Source organism: Aristolochia californica, unplaced genomic scaffold (genome assembly GCF_029961685.1).
Source record: "Aristolochia californica isolate CCGP_79_NKW_82.1479 unplaced genomic scaffold, dmAriCali1.0.hap1 SCAF_4, whole genome shotgun sequence".
Classification (NCBI taxonomy): Eukaryota; Viridiplantae; Streptophyta; class Magnoliopsida; order Piperales; family Aristolochiaceae; genus Aristolochia; species Aristolochia californica.
In genome coordinates this window covers 6,865,996-6,884,471 of record NW_027182103.1, presented here as the reverse complement: position 1 = coordinate 6,884,471, position 18,476 = coordinate 6,865,996, and the positions used below count along the sequence as shown (strand labels likewise).

The 18,476-nt window shown below is 35.9% G+C and overlaps 1 pseudogene; it reads right to left on the bottom strand.

The window, feature by feature from the left end:
- Window positions 1-16,164: 16,164 nt before the first annotated feature.
- LOC137963065 (caffeoylshikimate esterase-like) lies at window positions 16,165-16,664 on the bottom strand (annotated as a pseudogene).
- Between the last annotated feature and the right edge of the window lie 1,812 nt (window positions 16,665-18,476).

Genomic DNA, 18,476 nt, shown 5'->3' with positions numbered 1-18,476 from the left:
AAATACTCTATGTGACACTATCTACCACCTGCGCAAAGTGCAGGACTATGACCTACGTTGTGCATAGTATGTAGACTATGGCCGACACAATACTCTTCTTTTCTAATGCAAGTCTATCACATGATAGTTTGTCTATCAATCTACATTGTCCTGAAGTTGGGCATATGACTCTCATTTGCTTCCTTCAAGGCACTAAACTCCTCTTTGAACTTTGGAATCTCATCACTTTGACCATTATATTTTTCATTATATCTATTTAGACTATGAATTGATTTTTCTAATAATAATCCAAACTCAATTTCATAGTCCGAATCTCTTACCTCTTCGGAAGTGGTGGACTCATCATCGTCTTCAATAACCATAAGTCCAACATCGCTTTATTCTTCCTCCGAGTGGCTAGACTTATAAACCATAGCATCCCAAGCTGAGATCAAGGCCGTCTTCATCCTGTTCTTGAGATCTTTGCTTGACGATGGGGCTCTTACTTCAAGATTTGGGCATTTGTTCCTTCTATGCCCTTGTTTACCACAAACAAAACAAACATCAGATTCTTAAATGATTTGTCATTTTACTCCTATTTTGGCTTTTTCCAAATTTTACTCCCTATAAATTCTTTGTAAGTGTCTAGTGATGAAACTCACTTCATCAGAGCTTTCTTAATTAGAGATGCATTCAACACTCACTTTGGCCTTTACAACAATTTTTTTTGGGGGTTGCTCTTCTTCAACTTCTTGAGGTTCCATCTCATATGTAAGAAGGATTCCAAGTAGTTTTTCCGAGCTCATTGTTTTAAAGTTTGCATTCTCATGAATGGTTGTCTTCCTTGTGTCCCATGACTTTGGAAGTGCCTTGAGAAGCTTGTCATTTTGCCTATACAATGAAATCTCTTCTCCTAAGATATTTAATTCATTAATGATATGTGTGAACCTAAAGTTCGTCTCAACTATTGATTCACATATTTTAATTTAAAACTCACTGTATTGGGCTATAAACAAACTAATTCTAGAGTCAGACTCTAGTGGTTCCCTCATGTGTGACCTCCAATTTTTCCCATATTTCTTTGGCAGTCTTACATGTGGAGATTCTATTGAAGTCATTGCTTCTTAAGGCACATAACAAAAGGTTAATGGCCTTAGAGAGTTCATTTTGAACTGCTCCTTATTTTCCCTAGTTAGCTCTATGACTTCTTGTGTGACTAGAATGTCATTTTCAAATTTTTGAGGTTCAAATGGACAATTCTTGGTCATGTGCCATATGTCCCAATTTATCGATCGGAGGAAGAATTTCATTCTTACCTTCTAATATCCATAATTTGTTCTATTGAACAATGGGGGATGGTTGGTAACTTGTCTTTCAAGAAGGAGCAATTTGTCTTGAGATGTTATTTAATCGATTTAAAAAACAAATAGATCTGGACTTAAGTTAAATGTTTGGCCTACTCTGATACCAATTGTTGGCCCACGTGGCTTCTCAAGAGGGGTTGAATTGCTAATTACAAATTAAAATTAAATTAAGGTGTGAAAATATAAAACATGGAATCATGCAATTTTCTCAAGTAAAACATTCACACCATATGAATAATACAAGAACTTTTTTTTAATCAATGTTCTCCTATTGGTATTCACCACCCTGTGCTTGGAAAATTCTACTATTTTAGCTCTAATAGTTGGAATTTACATCAAAGAGATTTCAACCCTCTTTAAGCCATGTGTAGCTCAATTACACACTTTTACAATCAATCTCCCCAAGAGATTGGCTAGATTCTTGCTCTAATTAGACCATTTTTATCTATATTACAATAGGTTCTAGATGAATCTTTCACAAAAGAAAATACAAAGCAAGGATAAAATACTTACACCCTTTATACTTGGAGAATACATTCTCCTTATTGAAGAGCAGATATGGAAAAGTCACACATGACTCTCACAACAAGAATTCTTACAGAGCCAAAATTATTATAGTGGAATCTTATAGGAGTCTCCTAAGAGGAGGTCTTACAGAAGAGTCTCAAATAAAAATATTTTAGTTATTTTAGTCTTCTATTTATGTTTAATTATTCAATTTTCTTAGGACATGTTTTTTAGTGTTTAACTTTGCGTGTAACTAGGACAAGGGTAGTTTAATTGTAATTGGATTTTACTTTTTTCGTCTATTATAAATTGAGGCTCATTGTACTGAAATTACATAAAGTCAATGGAGTTTTTCACTTTTCCAGAAATTCAATATGGCATCAAAGTAGGTTCTGTGAATTTACTCGAACAACCCACATAGATAATGTGATCCTTTTCTGATCTATCATCTCTAGTAGTTTAGGTTTGTATTATTATTATTTTTTATTTTCCTATCCAAGTACCCATTGTTTTCTAGGTGTTCGCACCTCCATTCTGAACTTTTCTTATTATAAATTATACTGACAGAAATATCCTCGAGTATACTTGCCAACGCAAAAATAATTTTGGTAATCAGAGTTCTCTACAAAGAGAAATTGATATTTAAAGTAGCAAAGGTCAAACTATATGAGAGGTTTGAGCAACAACAAAAAACTTCAACTTTCGAGGCATTTTACACCATAAAGAACTAGATTTTTGTTGATTTTTAGAACTCTATGGATTATCTCATGGAGAAAGAAGAAGAAAAACCCATTGGGAGAAAATTGGAGGAAGAAAAAGGTTATAGATCTAACCTACCCCCTGAGGTTCAATTTATAGATAAATACGATTATAATATTACATAATACCCCTAAAACTTAAACTAACTATATCAATGCCATCTTTATGAGATCACTCTTTATTTACTATCATGCCACCACATATGGGTCTTCTCTTTGGTATGTGGGCTTGAGCCCATCTTCCACCTCTCTTGGATGTGTAGGCCTTCTTTGGTTGTATGGGCTTGAACCCATCTTCTAACATACTTGGATGTGTAAGCATTCCTTGGTCGTGTTGGTGTGCACCCATCTTCCAACACTCTCTCCCAAACTGAGGGTGAGAGAACATCATAAATGCTCAACTTGCTGCAAATGGTATATAGGATTTTTTCGTATAAAATGGCAATCCATCATATCTTCCAACATTCCCCCTTAAGCTAGTAGTCTCTTTGTTCTTTTCCAAGAGACACAACTAGCATAATATAAGAGAGTATAATCACTCCTAGCCGTAAGATAAAACTTCATATGCCAGTCACATGGTCATAGTAAATACTCTTTGTTCAATTTCAAAGGCATAAAAGTAGCCCTACTATGGGATAAGGGAGGGGGTAGTCAACTTGATGCGGAAGATGAACTTCAGCTGCATTACTCAGTTCATCTCCTGCCGTTGTTAGTGGAGCGCTAGACTTCAAGTCATCTCGATGACTAAGATGAAGCTAAACATCATCTCCATGTTATAATTAATGGAATCTGGTTTCCGCCCAAAATTGCCAATCATTCAGATGAAGTAAACGCCTGGGTTCGAACCCTAGATGTTTTTTCCCCTCTCTCTCCCTGCACCCCCCTCTCTTGCTCTCTTCTCATTTTCATTTCTTTCTCCCTCTCTCCCGCACCCCTCTCTCGTCTCCCTGCGCCCCCGAGGTCTCTGCTCCCTCTCTTCTCTTGGACTCGCTCTGCGACCTCCATATCTCGGTCTTTTCCTTTTTATTTTGTTCGCCCTCTCTCGTCTCCGTGCGCCCCCAAGATCTCTGCTCCCTCTCTTCTCTCGGACTTGCTCTCCGGTCTCCCTCTCTTCTCTCTCTCTTCTCTCTCTCTTCTCTCCTTCTCTTCTCCCTTTCGGCCTCCCACTCCCTTCTCCCTCTTTCTATTCTCTTTTCCCCCAAAATACCTTCTAATTTCATTCGATTTCCCCCATTTCGATTTTGATTTTCTTTGATTTTGACATTTGGGCATCGATTTCCCCATTCGACTTCGGTTTTCCCAACCCTAATTTTTTTCGATTAAATTAGTGTTGTATTTGATTTAATTTTAGTTTCAGTGCTTAATTTGGGGTTGTTTGTGCATAATTGTGGGATTTAGGGTCTAAATTCTTGATTAGGGTTAGGGTTTATTTTTAGGGTTTGGTGCTTGGTATTTAAGGGTCCTGGAATTAGGGTTTAGGGTTTATGGTTGTAGAATTTAGGATATCATGAAAGGAACTTTAGATCAACAAAAAAGAAGAAGAAGAAGAAGAGAGAAGGAGAAGAGAAGAAGAAGAACGAGGAAGGAGAGAGTTTGGATTAAGGGAGCAGAGGGTTGCGTCAAAAAGAAAATTGAGGGCTGAACGAATTTGTGGAAAGAGAGGAGAGTGCTTCAATGCCCTACCTCTTAGCCAATGCCTTTATTTATAGTTTTATAATGCCCTTAGGGCTACAACTTGATAAAACAAAAGACATAAAAGGAACACATATTTACACTTCTATGCCATCTTTATGGAAAGTACCATATTTTACACATATGCCACTCCTTTGACGTGTGGGCTTCTTGTCTTGAGCTCATAGGCTTGAGCCCATCTTCCAACACTCCCCCTCAAGTTGGAGGAGAAAAGACATCATAAATACCCAGTTTGCCACATATAAATTATAGGATTTTAGATGTAATGGGTTTAGTGAGAATATCAGCTACTTGCTCTTGAGGTGACACATCTTTGAGAGAGATTATTCCTGTTTGAAACTTCTCCCATATAAAATGATAATCCACCTCAATATGTTTAGTTCTTTCATGAAAAACTGGATTTGAAGTGATATGAATGGCTGCTTGATTATCACAATGCAGATTCATGGACCCCCCTTTATAAAAACCTAGTTCGGTAAGAAGGGTCTTGACCCATAAAAGTTCACTAACGGTATGGGCCATAGCTCTGTATTCTGCTTCGGCGCTAGATCTTGCAACCACATTTTGCTTCTTACTTTTCCATGTAACCAAGTTTCCCCCAACCAGAGTACAATATCCTGATGTAGATTTTCTATCATCAGGAGATCTATCCGAATTTGCATATGAGAAGTCTTCTATGTTGAAGTGCCCATGTTTTTTATACAACAATCCTCTTCCTGGAGCTCCTTTTGGATAACGTAATATTCTCTCTAAAGCCTGCCAATGGGTAATTTGTGGTTAGTGCATGAATTGACTCACCACACTTACAACATATGATATGTCTGGCCTAGTTACCGTGAGATAAATCAGTTTTCCCACAAGTTTTTGATATTTGCCAATATCAATATCTTCTTCATTTGTGGCACATAATTTTACATTTGTATCCATAGGTGTGTCAACTGGTCTACAACCCTTCATTCCTGTTTCTTCAAGGAGATCCAAGACATATTTCCTTTGAGACAATATAATCCCATGTTTGGATTGAAGAACTTCTACACCCAAATAATATTTAAGCATACCAAGGTCTTTAGTCTTGAATTTTTGACATATCATCTGCTTCACCTCTTGTATGCTCAAAGCATCATCACCGGTTAAGATAATATCATCCACGTATACGGCCAATAATACTTTTCCTTTGACCGTATCTTTATAATATACGAAATGGTCAACTGAGCACTGATGAAAGCCAAACCGTAGGAGTGTTTGACTAAATTTATCAAACCAAGCCCGAGGGGACTGCTTAAGCCCATATAAAGACTGTTTTAACCGGCATACTGACTCCCCCTCAACCACATAACTAGGTGGTTGAACCATATAAATTTCCTCACTGATATCACCATTTAAAAAAACATTTTTAACATCCAAATGATAGACGGGCCATGAGGAGTTAGCAGCAATAGATAAGATGATGCGTACCGAATTCAATTTTGCAACAGGAGAGAGGTTTTCTCATAATCTATCCCATAGCACTACGTATAGCCCTTAGCAACTAGTCGAGCTTTAAGACGAGCAACCGATCCATCCTGATTATGTTTCACCGAAAAAACCCATCGACAACCAACCGGTCTTTTACATTTCGGAAGTGATGTTAAGAACCAGGTTTGGTTTTCGTATAAGGCGTGCATTTCTTCATCCATAGCCGCCTTCCATCCTGGATGTCTCAGGGCCTCCTGATACGATTGCGGAACGGAAGTAGAAGAAAGAGACGCAAGAAACTGGAAAACACTCAGAAGACAAGAGATGGTAAAACATAAAATTTGAGATAGGATGCGAAGTAGTACAGGAGCAACGTTCTTTTCTTAAAGCAATAGGCCGAGTATCAAATTCAGGCCCATACATAGGAGGAGAAGGACTTACCTCGGGTGGATTCGACAACTCCACAGGTGAAGGTACGACCGGTGCATCAGGGGATGGATCCACTTCAAGATTGAACGGCACAAGCGGACAAGGAGTAGTAGAAGGACAAGTCCATCTTGGAGGAGCATCATGGGAGGAGTAGAAGGGGGTGTCCTCAAAGAAATTCACATCCCTAAAGATAAACATCCTCCGAAGGGTAAGATTGTAACAGACATAACCTTCTGGGTGCGAGAGTACCCCAAAAAAATGCACCTCATAGACAGAGGATCAAGTTTATTTTTATGTGGGGATGTAACATGACCAAAACACGTACATCCAAACACTTTCAAAGGAAGAGAAAAAGGATCTTCTCTAAATTTTTGTCTATTGCTCGTTTGGATTAAGGCCTAATCAGTTGCATCTACTTTCTTCTCTTTGTTCTTATGGATACAAGAGAAGTTGAGTGATGGCTGGATGTTATTCTCACTATCTAAAGGCACAAATTTTTTGATAATTTGGAAGAGATTTATCTTCAGCTCATAAGAGACTTCCACATAAAAAAAAATTCAATTGTTGAAGTTAAAAAAAACGGAACTATAAAGGGTAAATGACAACTGGGATTTCATCAAACATATAATGGGCATCCAACAACAAACACAAACCTATGAGCAACCTTAAGTAGGAGAAGATACAACAACATGTGCTGGAATTCTACCTCAAATGAGATGGATCCAAATTACATAAAGGTAATTGAATTTCACCCATCAATCTTAATAAGATGCAAACAGCAAATGATCTTGATCACTCTTGTAATTGATTTACAAGGAGTCAAGATTATAACATCAATTTAGTCATAGAAATAAATCTTTACAACATATAAAGATTTATCTTGACTTGATGTGACTCAAAATTCAAGAAATAAAGAAAAATAGTAAAAAGGAGTATGTAAATAAGAAAAGGAAACAAAAAAAAAATTAAATAAGAAGAGCATGAACTTATCTCTTCATAACTGAACTCCTTTTACAAATTCTTGAACAAATTTCATAATAACTCCATGAAGAGAGATCCTAAACTCCTTGCTCTGATACCATGTAGAATTTAGGATCTCATGAAAGGAGTTTTAGATCAACAAGAAAGAAGAAGAAGAAGAAGAGAGAAGGAGAAGAGAAGAAGAAGAACGAGGAAAGAGAGAGTTTGGATTAAGGGAGAAGAGGGTTGCGTCAAAAAGAAAAATGAGGGTTGGACGAATTTGTGGAAAGAGAGGAGAGTGTTTCAATGCCCTTAGGGCTACAACTTGATAAAACAAAAGACATAAAAGGAACACATATTTACACTTCTATGCCATCTTTATGGAAAGTACCATATTTTACACATATGCCACTCCTTTGACGTGTGGGCTTCTTGTCTTGAGCTCGTGGGCTTGAGCCCATCTTCCAACAATGGTTAAGGATTTATGGTATTTTTAGGGTTTAGGTTATGGAATTAGGGTTTTTTTTTTCAAATTTTTTTAGGGTTTAGGTTTATTGAGTGATAGGGTTTAGGGTTTAGGGTTTTTAAGGTTTTAGGGTTTATTGGATGTACTTTCTTGTTGCATATTGCACAATTATATACATGGAGAGGATTACGATGATCTATTTGAAGATGAAGATGATGATTCGGGTGGCGAGCTCGGTGGAGGAGGTGATGCGGTCCAATTAGGTGTAATGGATGATACAGACAATGACGATAACAATGGTCTTGAGGATGAGGGTAGCCAAGTAACAAGCTTTCGGAGGCAGCATGCATTAGAATTTACAAGAGCTGCACAATTTCTAGATGCCATAGCGACTTCCATGTGAAATGATAAATGATGGTAGTATCTTATTACTTTAGAACATGTGTCGTTCATATGTACTAAACTTGTAACTTGATGATTTTAATATTAAAGGCACGAACTCGTTATTTGAATAATCTTTCTTTTAGGTTATTAATAAAGTTGTATACGTATTTATTTAATATTTTTATTAAATTTTATTACTATATTAAACTCGATATTTAAGTCTCTGGTAAATAAAATATAGTTAAAGTATGCATTTGATTAATTAATTATTTTTAATTTTGTCAAAATATATTATTAATTAATACCATGTAAAAAATCCATCTTATGTTATTAATATAATAATTTTTTAATTTATTAATCATATTTATTTTTTATTTACTCTATTGTATTAGTGATTTAATAGTGGTAATTAAAATATTGTTAACTCAAGCATTGATTTAATTAACTCATTTTTATAATTAATAAAATTAATGGTTTTAAATTTAATGGAAAAATATTATTAATTAATAATATGTAAAAATATATAGTGTGTTAAAGTTAGCATTTGATAGATTTTTCCTATTTAATCATGACCTTTTCATGTTAAAGAACACCATATATTATCAATAAATTAATAATTAAATGTACTATATTCATTTATGTTATTTTTAACGTTATTTATTTATTTTTTATGATTAATCATGTGCACATTTAATTGGCTCACGTAATTACTGTATTAATGTATAATAAACAGTAATCATTAACTAATATAATATATATAATTTAATTAATTAGTATATCAATATATTTTAGTTATACATTAAATTAGTAATTCGTGTAGTAATAATGTTTATTGTACTTAATTTAATGTTTAAGTATTATATTTTAATTAAGTATACTCTTACAAGTTACTAATTCTCTTATTTTTCGAGTTTTTCTCATTTGGGGGCACTAACATTGGAAACTCTTTACTCAAACAACATTCATAACACACTCTGATTAATTTCAATTTTGTGGAAATATATTATTAATTAATACTATGTCATATTACGTTTTTAATAAAATAATTCTTTATTTACTCATTATATTTATTTTTTATTTATTGTATTATATTAGTGATTTAATAGTGTTAATATTACGTACAAATATATAGTGTATTAAAGTTATGATTAGATCAATTTTTCCTCTTAAATCATTCATTTTTAGGCTATTGTATATCATATGTTATTAATAAATTAATAGCTAAGCATATTACTTTCGTTTTTGTTATTTATAACGTTATTTATTTATTACTTTTAATTAATCATGTGCGTATTTCATTGGCTCACATAATTACCATATTAATGCACAATAACATATCTAATTCAATTAATAAATATATTAATATATTTTAATTATACATTAAATAAGTTATTCGTGTAGTAATAATGATTGTTTTACCTAATTTGGGGTTCAAGGATTATGTTGTAATTATAAGTGTACTGTACAGGTTTAGGGATTCTCTTGTTTTTTATGTTTTTCTAATGAGTGGGCACTATTCACTGGAAACTGTTTTCCTGTACATGAAGGCGTCAACACTAACACCAAATACGAAGATGATCTTCGTGTACATGACTGACATGATCTTCATGTTGGACATGAACTTGATCTTCAAAAATCCATTTGGGGGACTAACCACCCCTAACACCTATTTGGAAGATGAAGTTCATGTAGATGATTGAAATGAAGATGGAGATGAACTTGAAATTTTATGTTTGTTGACTAACCCACTTATAGATGACTACCTATAGAGTCTACGCACTTACTTGGGGTAGCTAAAAAAACAACTCTTGGGTGAATAATAGACTAGACTCACATTGGATGTTGGGTACATTCCTATCCTCTGTAGGTAGTGTGTTCATAGGCATTGCTCAGAAGTGTAGTAATAAACTAATCCATCACGGTGTCCCAACATAGGGCACCAACTATCAAATGGTAGGAGTCAAACTGGAAAATAAGGGGGTAAAAGGTAATCACCGAAAAGTAATATTCTGGGGCCACCATATGTTTTTTTCTTTATCAGTATAACCAATGCTGACAACAATCAACAACTGAGAAGTCCTTTAATAATAATGTTTCAATCAGAGAGACACAATGGCAACAACATAAATGGACGTGGGCCCAAATAACATGTACCAAATAATGAAAATCCTTAAAAAGGACCCATAAAATAATCCGTTGCGAGGCCATCAGAAGGTTGTGCGCCAAATAATACGCTAACCAAAGAATAAGCTATGAATTAATTCAAGATAATATCATGCAGGAGCCAAGGGACCGAGTCGAGTCAAGTAGTAGACCAATATAGCCGAGTCGTAGAAGAAATCGGTATAGAACTTGGGACCCAGACCCATATAACAAAGGCAATAAGCAAGTGGGTCGAGTCAGATTGACCAGTCTGAGTTGACCCGTCCGAGTTGGCCCAAGTTAATTAGGTAGAGCAAAAGCAATAAATTGGTTGTTGGGTTGACTCGACAAAGTTCAATCCATCTAACTTGGTAGTCTTTTAATTTAGAAACATTGTCTTCCCGAGGCGTTGGCCTCTGATCAACGCAGGACAACAAAAAATTAGGGAGATAACGTCTTTGGATGTCAATCACGGCAAGATCAATCAATCAATGTTGTCGTCCTCTCGAAGGGACAACCAAGCTTTTGTAGATTGAGCTCTCGGAATCAATCAGAGCATAATCAAATAATCTCGTGGATTTCCTAGCTAGCTGGAAATAATAAACAACATAGAACAAAGGATGAGTTGTTCTAGAAATACGTAGCAATAGAGTGAAGGAAACTTTTATAAAATCAATCCACCATTATAAGAGGACAAGAGCCAGCGAGATAATCTTCCTACAATGTAGCTACAACGGGATAATAGTGAAAATAGTAGGAAGATCTCAAAGAGACAACAACGATATCCAGGCTGAATACAGAACAATGCATTTCTTCCAGAAAAAAAAATCAATCTAGCACCTTGGATGTACGACTTTCAAGTTGATGCAAAAGAAGATATAGGTTGGCGATGAACCAACAAGTTCCGTCAGCACATAATGAGTTGGATGACAGTGGACCAATCGGCAGAGGTGCTTCTAAAAAAATGCCAATGAAGATGCCAATAATAGAAGCTCCAAACGACGAGACTTTCTTTCTTAATTGCGGCAATTCAATTAAATCAAAGCCATGGTCTTCGAGTAAATTGTGGATACCAGAAGAAGACGATGTTGGATCATAAACTTGATCCACAATGAAGCTTCTAACCCAAGCCCAACTAAATAAAGCTTCGTGATTAAGAGATGAGTTAGCAACTTAAGTTGGTTTCCAGAAGATAAGCTCATTGTGTTGGCAAAGAACTTTGGAGAAACAACAACGTGTGTGGCTATGAATTTGCCATGTAACAAAAAATTGTGTGGTGATTATTCACCCTTTACATATATAAATACCTCTGTAAGCTATGCAAAATGATAAGAAGAAGAAGAAGAAAGAAAAAAATACAGAGAGAGTTATAAGAAGACGTTCTTCTTCTTCCATTTCTTCCATTTCTGTTTGCGAAATTCCAGAATAATGCAAAGATGATAGAGAACGAGACAGAGCAAAAGAGTGATCATCGTTTTTCAACATTGGTATCAGAGCAAGGTCAAACGATGCTTTCGTTCTCTTTCGTAGAGTTGGAGGACTTTTTGGCAAATGTTTCTATTATGAAAATCCAGAAACAGAGAAGAAATCGTTCTCTATTTTTTTCGACAGAGAAAGAGAGAAGACGGTCTCTTGGACCCGGTTCCCGAATTTTTACATTTATGACTCCCATCATCAGACTCGTCCTGTTTTCACTTGACCCGATTCCAACTCGGCCGGTTCAGATCATCTCGATAATTTAACTCACTTCTTGACAGCAACATTCTGGTGGCTCGTGGCAGCTCGTCTGACATCTAATAGGGGTGATTTTGGCGGTGTCGAATTCGTCTTGTCAAGAGCTTCAATTTGATAAGGTATAAACTTTTACAAAGTTTTCTATATTAAACAATATGTAAAATAGTGTAGTATTCTTCCAAGTTCTGATACTCAACAACAACAATTGCGACAATTGGAGTATCAAGATGAAGGCTCTTCTTGGAGCATAGGATGTCTAGGATATCATTGAAAAAGGGTTTAGCAAGTCAAAAAGAGAAGATACTCATACATAAGAGCCAAAGACAACTTGAAAGGATTCAAAAAAGAGAGACAAGAAAGCTCTCTACCTCATCTATCAAGCATTAGATGATGATGGCTTTGAAAAGATTTCGAGTGCAACCTCTACCAGAGAAGCGTAAAAGAAGTTGCAAACCTCTTACAAAGGAGTCGAGAAGGTGAAGAAGGTCCGTCTCCAAACACTAATAGGTGAATTCGAATCCTTACATATGAAAATATCTGAGTCTATTTCAAATTATTTCTCAAGAATAACAACTGTTTCTAACCAATTGAAAATAAATGGTGAAAAACTAGAAGATGTGAGAATAATAGAGAAGATACTCCGTTTGTTGGATCCCAAATTTGAGCACATCGTAGTGACAATTGAAGAAACTAAAAACTTGGAAGAAATGTAGATCGAGCAACTCCAAGGATCATTCCAAGCCTATGAAGAAAAATACAAAAAGAAACAAGATATCTTTGAACAATGTTAAGCACCTAGCCAATACTACCCAAAAGACCGGCTTGTTAGGAGCGGAAGACATAGGTACTTAACCCAGGACCATAACATCACACCCCACCTTCGCGAGCCAACGACCACGGTGGCGCAATGACATTGGCCCAACCCAGTGGCCTACTCTAGCGGCGGCCTACTCTTAGTGCCCCTTTGCAGTTCTCCAGGTCGCCCCTTCCGAACTTACCAGTAATTTTAATCCAGCCTTTGCGCGCTCCAGGACTCGAACTCGCGACGTGGGAGCCCGCTCTGATACCAAATGTTAAGCACCTAGCCAATACTACCCAAAAGACCGGCCTATTAGGAGCGGAAGACATAGGTACTTAACCCCAGGACCATAACAAACAACTTTTCAAAACATAAATCGCAGAAAATGAAGAAAAACAAAGCTACGCAAGAAACCAACATGGTCAAGGAAGAGGCCAAGGCCGTGGACGAGGAAGAGGTCGCGGCAATGGACGAGGTTGGAATTACAATAGTAACAATTCCAACATCAACTAAGAGAAAAAGAAAACCTCAACAAGAGGTCGGGGAAAAGGAAATATGAACTCCAGGTACGAAAAATGTCATGTTCAATGTTATAATTGTCAAAAATTTGGGCATATGCTTCGGAATGTAGAACTCCCAAAAACAAGATCAATGAGAAGACCAATTATGCTGAATCAAAGACTGACGAGAAAAAAACACTGTTATCAGCATACATAAACAATAATGAAGGGCAAGAAAATACATGATATCTTGAGACAGGTGCAAGCAACCATATGTGTGGAAGAAGAAACATGTTCATAAAATTCAATGAATCAGTAAGTGGCAATGTGTATTTGGGAAATAATTCCACAATGTCAGTACAAGGAAAAGGTAACATTCTTATTCGTGCAAAAGATGGTAGTCATCAATTAATTTCAAATATCTACTATGTGCCTAATATGAAAAACAACATTTTGAGCTTGGGTCAACTCCTAGAAAAAGGCTATGATATTCATATGAAAAATTATTGCCCTTTTATAAGAGATGACAAAGGAGATTTGATTGCCAAGGTACAAATGTCAAAGAATAGAATGATTCCTTTGAATATTCCAAATGATGTTGCAAACTGTTTAAAAGCTTGTTATAAAGATGCATCATGGCTATGGCATCTTTGATTTGGGCATCTCAACTTTGGAGGATTGAAGTTGTTGCCCAAGAAAGAAATGGTAAGAGGTTTACCTTACATCAATTATCCTAATCAACTATGTAAAAGATGTCTACTAGGGAGGCTATTCAAAAAAGCTTTCCAAAAAAATTAGATTCAAGAGCCAAGAAGCCACTTGAGCTAATCCATACCAATATATGCGGCCAAATCAAGCCAAGTTCTCTAGGTAAAAACAATTATTTCATTCTCTTCATTGATGACTTTTCAAGGAAAACATGAGTATATTTCTTGAAACAAAAATCAGAAGTCTTTGAAATCTTTAAGAAATTCAAAACTGCACTAGAGAAGGAAAGTGGTAGAGAGAGATCAAAGCCATGAGATCAGACCGAGGAGGAGAATTTCCTTCCAGGGAATTTCAAGAGTTCAGCGAAGTAAATAGAATTCGTTGACCAATGACGGTACCTAGATCCCCCCCAGCATGGAGCGGAAGAAAGCCTGGCATCCCCCACATGAGATTCTTTGGAAGCATAGCCCATGTTCATGTACCGGATGAGAGACGAACCAAGCTTGATAATAAAAGCGAGAGTTTCATCTTCATTGGCTATGATGCAAATTTGAAAGGTTACAAGTTGTACAATCCGAAAATTAAGAAAATTGTGATCAGCTAAGTCGTGGTGTTTGATGAAGAAGAAATATGGGATTTTGGATCTCATATAGATGGCTTCAATTTCTCCCCTCCATTTGAAGATGCGCCAACACCGATCGAACAACCTGGAGAAGCCCAACAAGGGCTAACGACACCACCAACTTCGCCAACATCAATTACCCACGAATATGAGTAACCTTCATCATATTCAAGTGGGAGTCAAAGTCAAAGAATTGTGCCACGAATATGAAGTCTCCGAGAAATATATGAAGAAATCGAGCCATTTGGTAATCTCACACTTTTCTGTCTCTTTGTTGATTGTGAACCAATAAGTTTTCAAGAAGCTGCACAAGAGAATAAGTGGAGAGATGCAATGAATGAAGAAATCAATGTTATTGAGAAGAACAACACTTGGGAACTTGTTTCACTACCAAAAGGGCACAAAGCTATTGGTGTCAAATGGGTGTACAAGACAAAGAGAAAATGCCAAGGGAGAAATAAAAAAACACAAGGCAAGACTAGTTGCAAAATGATACAATCAAAGAGCCGACATTGACTATGATGAGGTATTTGCACCTGTTGCCCGTTTAGAAACTATGAGACTAATCATTTATTTTACAACTCAAAACAAATGGAAGATTCATCAAATGGATGTAAAGTCTGCATTTCTAAATGGAGTCTTCGAAGAAGAAGTCTACATTGAGCAACCTTTAGGTTATGAAAAGAATGGGATATGAAGACAAAGTCTTGAAGTTAAAGAAAGCTATTTACAAGTTAAAACAAGCACCAAGGGTATGGAACAACCGGATTGACAAGTACTTCCAAGAGAACGACTTTACCAAATGTCCGTACGAGCACACCCCTTATATTAAGATAAAAAAAGAAGATGTTCTTATCGTGTGCCTATACGTGGATAACTTGATCTTTACAGGTAATAATCCAAATATGTTTGATGACTTCAAGAAAGCAATGGCCAAATAATTCGAGATGTCAGATATTGGGCTCATGGCATACAATCATGACATCGAAATTAAGCACAAGAAGATGAAATTTTTATTTCACAGAAAGGCTATGCAAAAGATATCCTAAAAAAGTTCAATATGGAGAATTGCAAGCCAACAAATACACCGATGGAATACAAAATCAAGATGTCCAAGTATGAAGAAGGAGAAAGCGTAGATCCAACATTCTTCAAAAGTTTGGTGGGAAGTGTACGCTACCTAACTTGCACAAGGCCTGTTATTCTTTATGCAATTGGATTGGTCAGCCACTATATGGAATCTCCAACAGATACCCACTTCAAAGACGCAAAGAGATTTTTTCACTATCTGAAATGTACTATTGACTTAGGCTTGTTCTATTCAATTTCTAATAATTATAAGCTTGTTGGATATATCGTTAGCAATTGTGGTGGAGACATGGACAATCGAAGGAGTACTACTGGATTTGTATTTTTCATGGGAGATACTGTCTTTACATGGATGTCAAAGAAACAACAGATTGTTACATTATCCACTTGTGAAGCAGAATATGTTGCTGCTACCTCATGAGTTTATCATGCAATTTGGCTCAACAATCTATTAAAAGAGATAGGCTTGACACAAGAAGAGCCAACTAGAATCTGTGTCAACAACAAGTCAGCCATTGTCCTAGCAAAGAATTAAGTATTCCATGATCGAAACAAGCACATCGATATTCATTACCACTATATAAAGGAGTGCATCGCAAGAAAGGATGGGTGAGGCCTCATTTCTTCTACAATCTTGCACATGGGTGCCACAAGAATCGCTTCGTCCTAGTATTTTGGCTTCTTGTGGTGGAGGAGAAGAGCAAGACTGCTCTTCCCATGGATTCTCCGAGGAGATATCTCATCTTGTTTTTGTATTTGATCTTCTCAGATATGCACATGAAATACTCGGAGCAAGCATTAACAAGTTGATGGAAGTTGGGAACATAAGCCGACAAGCCAGACAATTTTCCATGTTCTTCATAATCGATTCCGTAGATAGTATAGCCAGCCTTGGCTAGTCGGACCCTAGTGCCTCTCATGGTTATACTACATTCCACGACATATCCATGGCAAAGAAAACCCATTGCCTTTGGCTCTTGATTAGCTGAAAACTATCAACATGTGAAAAGCTTCAATCCATGAGAATTCAATATAAATTCCTTGTCATATTTGGCGTGCTCCATATCTTCACCCATTGAACAGTAGCTTCGTCAAAACAGTTACCAAAGAAGAAAGAATCTCTATAGAGGTCGATTGCTGTTTTTTTTATAACTCCAAAGGCAATACAAGTTAATCAACACAAGAAAGAAAAAAAAAAAAAGGCATGAGACATAGAGATAAATAAAGGAAAAAAATATTGGAATTCTAAAAAATCATAACTACGAGTCCTGGAAATCAATGCTCTGATACTATGTTGATTTTCAGGACTCCATGGATTAGCTCATGGAGAAAGAAAAAGAGACACCCATTGGAAGAAAACAAGAGGAAGAAAAAGGTTATGGACTTATGTCCTAACCCTCCCTTGGGGCTCAAGATGAATAAGATTACAATATTATAATAACACTCCTAAAACTTAAACTAATTACATCAATATCATCTTTATGAGATGATTCTTTATTTACTATCATACCACTACATGTGGGCCTTCTCCTTGGTATGTGGGATTGAGCCCATCTTCCACCTCTCTTGGATGTGTGGGCCTTCCTTGGTCTTATGAGCTTGAACTCATCTTCTAACACACTTGGACGTGTAGGTTTTCTTTGGTTGTGTGGGCTTGAGCCCATATTCCAACAATTTTATTTATAGAATTATACATCAAAAGAAAAATATATAAGTCTATTTGTTTACCTATCCAACCAATTCTCAATCTGATTTTTTTAGAGTGAGGCATCAATCTCAAAAGAGTCAATAGTCATGTTGACAAAAGAAGAAAGAGTAAGTTTGGCCATATTATAGAGTCCGAAATCTATCTGATTCTTTCTCTAAAAAAGAAGTATATTTTATGAATAAAAATTATACTTAGATGAAAGGTACCAAAATCTAGTTTCAGAAGGAAAAAATTTCAATTAAAGGTGTTTTATTTATGTTAGTCCTTTATTTATGTTCAACTGTTCAATTGTTATAGAACTTATTTTTTAGTGTTTAACTTTGGGTATGAAATTAATTGTAATTGGATTCAACTTGTTTCTTCTATTATAAATAGAGGATCATTGTACTCAAATTACAACAAGTTAATAAAGCTTGGTAAGTCGATTGATAGTTGTTGAAAAAATAAAACTCTTTTTGTAGGTCTAGATGCTTGTACCTAGTTACTACTGACCATAAATCTCGGGTATTGGATTAAGTATTGTAATTTGGGAGCTTGGGGCATGCCACTATAGATGTCATTAGATTATTGAACATAGATAATTAACTTTAAGGTACAACCACCTTGAAAATAGATTACCAATCCAATATAGCTTTAGGTTGTGAACCATTAAAAAAAATGTAAGATGTTTGTTAAAATGTTGACTATTCATCCCCCTCCTTTCCCCTATTCCACCTATAGGTTTACCCTTTGTAAGACTTAGCTGGTAGGTTCAAATTGTGTTGCTTAGTTAATTGCTAAGAAAAATCGATCTGAGGGTGTAAGTTGGTGTACTTAGTTTGTTGTTGAGAAAAATCCTATTGAGTCTAAGCTAGAGTAGCCTAGTGTATCATAGGTAATAATATATGCAAGAACTGTTGAAAATCTTTTTTCCAAGTTTAGGCCTAGTTAGTTGCTAAAACATCCTTTTGTTGGTCTAGATTAGAAAGCCTAATTAAGTATTGTAAATTTATATGAGAGTGTATATAATATATTGACCAATATGGTTAATTGACCTTTGTAACAATTCACTTTAAATGACATTCGTCTCCCAAACATATTAAATAACTCTGGTGTACAAACATTTTGTGAGCCGATGACTAACTCACATTCAAATTGTGAAACCACTACGAATCTCCATGTTTTATTGAATAATTAGGAA